Genomic DNA, 6,740 nt, shown 5'->3' on the forward strand with positions numbered 1-6,740 from the left:
ATATAAGTGCAAATTTAAAAGGTATATAGGGGGTATTAAGAACAAGTGTAATGAAGAAAAAGGGAGATAAGTCCAGAATGTGGCATATTCTACAAGAAACATGGCCTAGATTGTTCAAATGAGCCATTGTAATTTTTCTCAAAAAAGAGAATTATTCCAGATTGATGAGACCCAAGGGACATGACAACACAATGCAATCTTGGATCTTAAAAAAAGAAAGAAAAAAGATTCAGTGGTATCGTCCTTAATCTTGGAAATTTTATGCCAAAGCATTTATGACTGAAGAATTGTGGTATCTGTAATTTATTTTCAAACGATTTGGAATACATACACACATACACACACATATACACATATACTTTATGTATATGCATGTTCATGTATATAACAAATAACACGTGTGTATGTATGAGAAAGAAGGTAAATGTAGCAGAATGTTAAAAAGTTAAAAATATATGGATTATACTAATTTTCACATCAAAATATTTTATTGGAATTATGTTTTGTATAGATAAGTTGGCGCCATGGAAAATGGTAGCAGCTGACTAAGCGAATAATGAATTTCTATTTTTAATAAGATAAATTATTTACAAAAAAAAAAATGTAAAGTCTTGCACTCAGCTAAAAGTTGGGAGAAAATCTTAAGATGACAAAAGAGCTTTGTTAGGTGCAAGAGGACAAAAAAGGCAGAGTTAAATTTATTGGGTGTCAATGATATAAATTAACAGAAGAGAGATGAAGAATTATTCATCTCTGTCTTGTCCTTATTACTTCAGTGAAAGGAAAGGCTCTCAAACTGAAGCAGGAAAGAAGACAATAGATAAATAGGAATAGAAACCACAATAAAATGTGAGATAATAAGTACCTCGCCCCTCGGAGGCACGTTAAATTTTTTAAGGATTATCCATTTACATTCCAGAGAATAAGATAACCTGTGAAAGACTTAAATGAGCCAATGCGAGGGAGCCCTGAAGAACTGCTGAGCTCATCAGGAAATGGGCTAAACCCTGATAACAGAAAAAAAAAAAAAAAATTATTGGTTTTAAGAAAGGGAAAGATTCTTTTCAACAAGTGGTGGTAGGACAACTGGATGTCCACATTCAAAAGAATAAAGTTGGACCCCTTTACATCATATACAAAAAGAAATTCAAGATCAATTATAGATTTAAATGTAAGAGCTAAAAATATAATACTCTTAAAAGAAAATGTGAAAGTAAATCCATGAAATTGGGTTAGGCAATAGATATGACATCCAAGCCCAATCGAAAAATGAAAAAATTAGGTAAATTGAACTATCAAAATGTAAAACTTTTGTGCTTCAAGGACACCATCAAGATAGTGAAAAAGACAACATATAGAATGGGAGAAATGGGGTTTTCATTGAGAATATATAAAAAACTCTCACAACTTATTAAAGAGACAACTCAGTTAAAAAAAAAAAAGGCAAAGCATTTCAACATATCTCTCCAAAGAAGATATGCAAATGGTCAATAGGTAAATGAAAAGATGCTTAGTATCATTAGTCACTAGCAATGTAAGTCAAAAGCACAATGAGATACTTTACACCCACAAGAATGGTTATAGTTCTTAAAAAATGGACAATAAGTGTTGGTAAGGATGTGGAGAAATTGGAACCTTTATAATTACCTGTGGGAATGTAAAATTGTGCAACCGCTTTGCAAAACAATTTGACAGTCGCTCAAAAAGTTAAACGTAGAATTTCCATGTGACTCAGCAAGTCTCCTAATTGTGTATACCCAAGAGAAATGGAAACATGTCCACACGGAAACGTGTACATGGATATTCATGGCACTAATCATAATAGCTAAATAGTGGAAACAATCCAAATGGCCATCAACTGATAAATAGATAAAAGAAGTGCAGTTCCACAAACTAAAGACCAGGGACTTTGCTGTTAAACCATTAGTCATGATTCTAGAACTTAGGAAGAGGAAATGACGTAGCTGCCCTCTAAAGATTTTTTTGACTCCGATTTTTTGACTCCTAGAATACTGTAATTCTAAGTCATGTCAGATGAACCTAATTTCCTTTAAAAAGTTTCTAGTAAGGAATAGGGTGTGATCTAGACTGAGTTATGCTATGATAATAACCACAAAATATTTTTAATAAAAAAATAGTTTTTTTATATGTGCAATGTGAATGTCTGCAGGGTGGGGAGGAAGGCCTCTGATCATTGTGATCGTCCTTATTCCAGGACTCTGACAAAGCGCTAACCATCTCAAACATTGCTGACCAAAGCAGTAGATGGAAAGAAGGCTCTGGAGAACCTCACACCAGAAATTAAATGCTATCCCAGGAATAGACATGTGACAACACAGAAGTCAATCACCAGATGCCAGAGATGAAGAGCCAGAAATATTCAGTGAGCAAGATTAATGGCTATGGTAGTCAATAAGGTCCTAGTATTGTTTGTAAGAACAAAACCCTGAAGATAAACAAAATTCCATCAATGGGGGAATAAGAAAATGGGTACCATGAAGATAATACCAAAAAAATAAAAGCAGATCACTCTACTGACGTATCAGTCAGATATATATGTGGATATATAAGGGAATAAAAGCAATTTTTAATATGATGTATTACTACGAATAATTAAGACAAAGGCAAAATCCCTGTAGAAAAATGGGCCAAGTATTTGAGTAGGCAATATACAAACATAAAATGTAAGTAGTCCATAAATATGTGAAAGTGTTTAATCTCAGTTAATCACAAAAATTAAAGCAATGAAATATCAATAAATTCCATTTTCATCTAACCCAATGGCAAAAACTAGTAGGCAATATCAAATGTTGGCAAGAATATGGGAAAATTGTTATTTTAAAACACTACTCATGGGAATGAGGTTGATTACCATGGAGAATATTTTGGCAATCTAGTAACAGTGAAAATGTGTATACCTTGTGTTAAGAGCATTTTTATTTTTAGAAACTTATTCTAGAGAAAGATGTTCATTGACATTTAAAATAGAAGAATAAAAACAACTCCAGTATCCAATTGGGGAGAAATAGGTAAAAAAAATGTTATATTCATAAAATAGAATGTTCTATGCCAGTTTAAAGGAATACACTAAACCTCTCTATGTATTGGTTGGGTGGATGTCAACTGCATAGTGCTGAATTTTAAAGAAGGCATCTTAATAAACATGCACAGAATATTAATGTATATAAAAATTTAAAAGCACATACTTACATCATTGAAACATCCAACAGAGCTCTCTGCCATGATGGAAATGTTCTATATCTGCACTGTCTAATAAAGTAGCCACAAAGCACATTTGGCTACTGAGTGCTTGGAACATGGTTAGTGTAATAGAGGGACTGATTTTTTAAATTTTATTTCAATTAATTTAAATTTAAATAACCACATTGGCTAGTGACTACTTATTGGACAGCACCGGTGTATTTATCTCTGGATGTATAGGTGCATACATATGTATGTAGCAGTATGAAAATAGATTCGAGGGATGCACAACAAACTCAGAATACTGGATGAAGTGAGGAAGAAGGGAATGGATCTGAGGATAAAGGATTTTTTACTTTATCGGTAAAGTTTATTTCTTTAAAAAAGATTAGAAACAAGTATGACTATATTAGTTATTGTTCCTTGAGTAGTAAGAATATAGATGTTTTTTATTATTATTTTATACTTTTTGTTATACTTTAAATGTCTCAAAAAAGCAAGTGTGTCACTGTTGTATTACATTGTACTTTATAATAATAATATACTTGTGCTGACTCTGTTATAATATTAATATAATAAAAATATAATCAATATGAAAAAAAAAAAAAAAAGGAAATGGAAAGGAGGGCCAAACAAAGGGATGATGATAGTGACCTTCAGAAATTCGAAATAATCTCATTTAGAAGGAAATTTAGACCTATTGTCAGTCCCAGGGACTAGTCCTAAGGACTAAAAAGAAGATTTTGGCTGAACATAGTAAAGAATTTTAACCTAGGAGCAGTCCAACAAGGAAATAGGCAGGCTCAGAAAGAGTGAGTTCCCCAGCAGTGGAGGTATTCAAGCCTCTATTAGGTGATCACTGGTGTGAACGTTATAGATAAGAATCCAAGCAGTTAGACCGATTCATTTGTTTTTCAAAGGATTTTCTAAGGGGACCTAGTGCTTCAAGAACCATAGTGGGGGTCAAGGAGAAGGGTCAGCCAGCTGGAGTCTAGGCCCCCAAGCCCACTCAGCAGAACAGTATTCCTTTTATTTGCTTTTTACACTGCATTTTGATGAAAGATTTCATTTGAATAAAGGATTCAATGAATAATAAGAAGTTTTTAAAAACTATGAGGCTAGATAAATAAATGAGTCATTCATTCAACAGTGATTTCTTGAACCCACACTCTGAGCCAATCGCTGTGCCAGGCACTGCGGGTGAGATCAGTGGTCATGAGCCCTGCCTTTGAAGGTTATAGTCTATGTGAAAATAAAACATTGAGTTACTTATACATGGATAATTAGTTATAATTGTAATGAATGCTATGGAGATATCCAAGGCTCTCATGTATGATACCGTGAATCCATATTTTCATTATTAAAATGACTTTTTTTGTTTTCCTTCACCCAGTGGTATGATGGAACCAGTTCCTACCCACTCAAGCACATCTCTTCACAGCCCAGCATTCATGTCATGTTGGTGGCCATGGCATGGGTGTTTGTACCACAGTGATTGGCAAATGCTGCAAATCAGGTTTGTTTACTTTGTTTGTTTTCTTTTTCTGGAAATCCAGTTAATAAACATTTAATACCACACCCCTAGGTATACCTGTAGGAATGAGGGAGCTTCAGGAATAGAAGACATGGTGTTAGAAAACGACCAGATACACAGATTCTTTGGGTTCAGGAACTGAATTCTATAGAGATAAAGATTCTTTTAAAATGGAAAGAGTCATGCTACTTTTCAGTTTACACATTGTAAGAAAATGATAATGCTACTTCTTTACCCAGATAAGACAAGGGCAGAATCGTTTAAACCTAAGCCAACTCTCCTTCAGAGTCAACAGAAATCACTCTCCCAGCTCTAACACAATTGGTAGCCTCTGTAAAATGGCTGATTTTTAACTAACTTAACTTCGTGCTATATCTTTTGTATGTATTCTTGAATGCGACTGTTGTCATTTTCACAAAATTTATTTACCTAAAGCCTAGGCATGGGGAGGTAGCAATGAATGAGACCAATGGGATCTTTGCCCTTATAGAGATTTCATTCTGATTATTTAGGGATGAAACCATGTTTTTCACTTAGTAAATTAAATATTAGAGGTGCTCACTGTGGTTTTTATAACTACCACAAACTATAACAGAATATGAGCATAATTGGACATAAATACAGCAAAATGAGTTATAAGGGAAAAAAGATTGAGAGAACATGCATAATACTAGTGTAGCTTTCTAAGTGGTTATAGAAGGATAATTTTATGTCCTTCTTTAAGTGAATTTGTGTTTTCTAAAAGTAGCATGTATTACTCTTGTAAAATTATATGCAGAACCAGTAAGTATATGACAGAGTGAATTTATGAGACATCTTTTATTTTTTGAAATCCTGGAGTTTCACATTTATATGCAGTATGGTTGGTAGCTGTATCAATGTGAAGGTTTTTCTACCCTTGTTAAGGGTTTGTTATTTAATATACTGCAACATTTCTCATGATATATATTTTATATTTATATTATTTCTTTTGTTATTTATTATGGATGTCATATACAAATTTATTTTTGAAATACTATTTCTCCAATTTAATACTTTAGTCGACATAGGTATTCTGCATATTCTTTCCACTTAATCATTTCTTATAAGTCACTTAGTATTTCAAGTATCTTTTGTATTTCACTGAACATTTCTGAATCTACATCAAGTAGTTTTGATACATCACTGAAAGTGCAATAGATGTTGTCTTAGGACTCTTTGCTTTAAAAAACACTTAACTTAATGAAAAAAAAATTAGAATGTGTAAAGATACAGAGGATCCTATAGAACCCAAGAGCAGAAAAGCAGTGGACTTCAGAAGGTCTGGAAGCAATAGCTGGAAGCCACTGGACCCTGAGGCAAAATCCAGTCTCGATATCTCTGCTGCTCCTTGAACATCTTTCTTTACTTCCTTCTTTGCATGGCTGTATTTCCTTAGCTCCTGAGTTTATATGTATACTTCCAGCCTGCAGAGAGACTAATGCTTACTCTTGACCCCACAGGGAGATTTCAGGGAAAGTACTGTGGCATGGCATGTCAGAGAGTGGGGTCACGTTTTACACAGAGCCTGCCAGAGGACCACTGAGAGAGAAGCAGGCAGTCAAGGGGGTGTCTACCTGAGCAGGTACTCCCAAAGATATCCGTCACAGCTATATTGCTTCTAAATGTCTATAAATCAAAATTTTATTATGTGTTATATTTTAAATTACCCAAAGACCCTGTATTTCAAAAGAATGCTAGTTGCACCACTTATAAAAAAAATTAATCAATACAGTTTAACATATCTTCTGGATACATTTCAATTTTCACATATTCACTTTTTTAAAAAATAAAAATCACTGACGATCACAAAGGAATTGGCCTGTTTTGCTTTCACATCACAAAATTAGGCTGCATATATTTTAGTTATTTTATTCACTTCAAGCACTAAATTTTGCTATATTCCTTAGAGCCCCTCAAATTATCTGTTAAGCTATTTGGGACAAAGAACATGTGTATTTTGAGTTCACAGCATGATCTGAGAGAG

This window comes from Pteropus medius, unplaced genomic scaffold (assembly GCF_902729225.1).
Source record: "Pteropus medius unplaced genomic scaffold, Ma_sr-lr_union100, whole genome shotgun sequence".
NCBI classification, from domain to species: Eukaryota; Metazoa; Chordata; class Mammalia; order Chiroptera; family Pteropodidae; genus Pteropus; species Pteropus medius.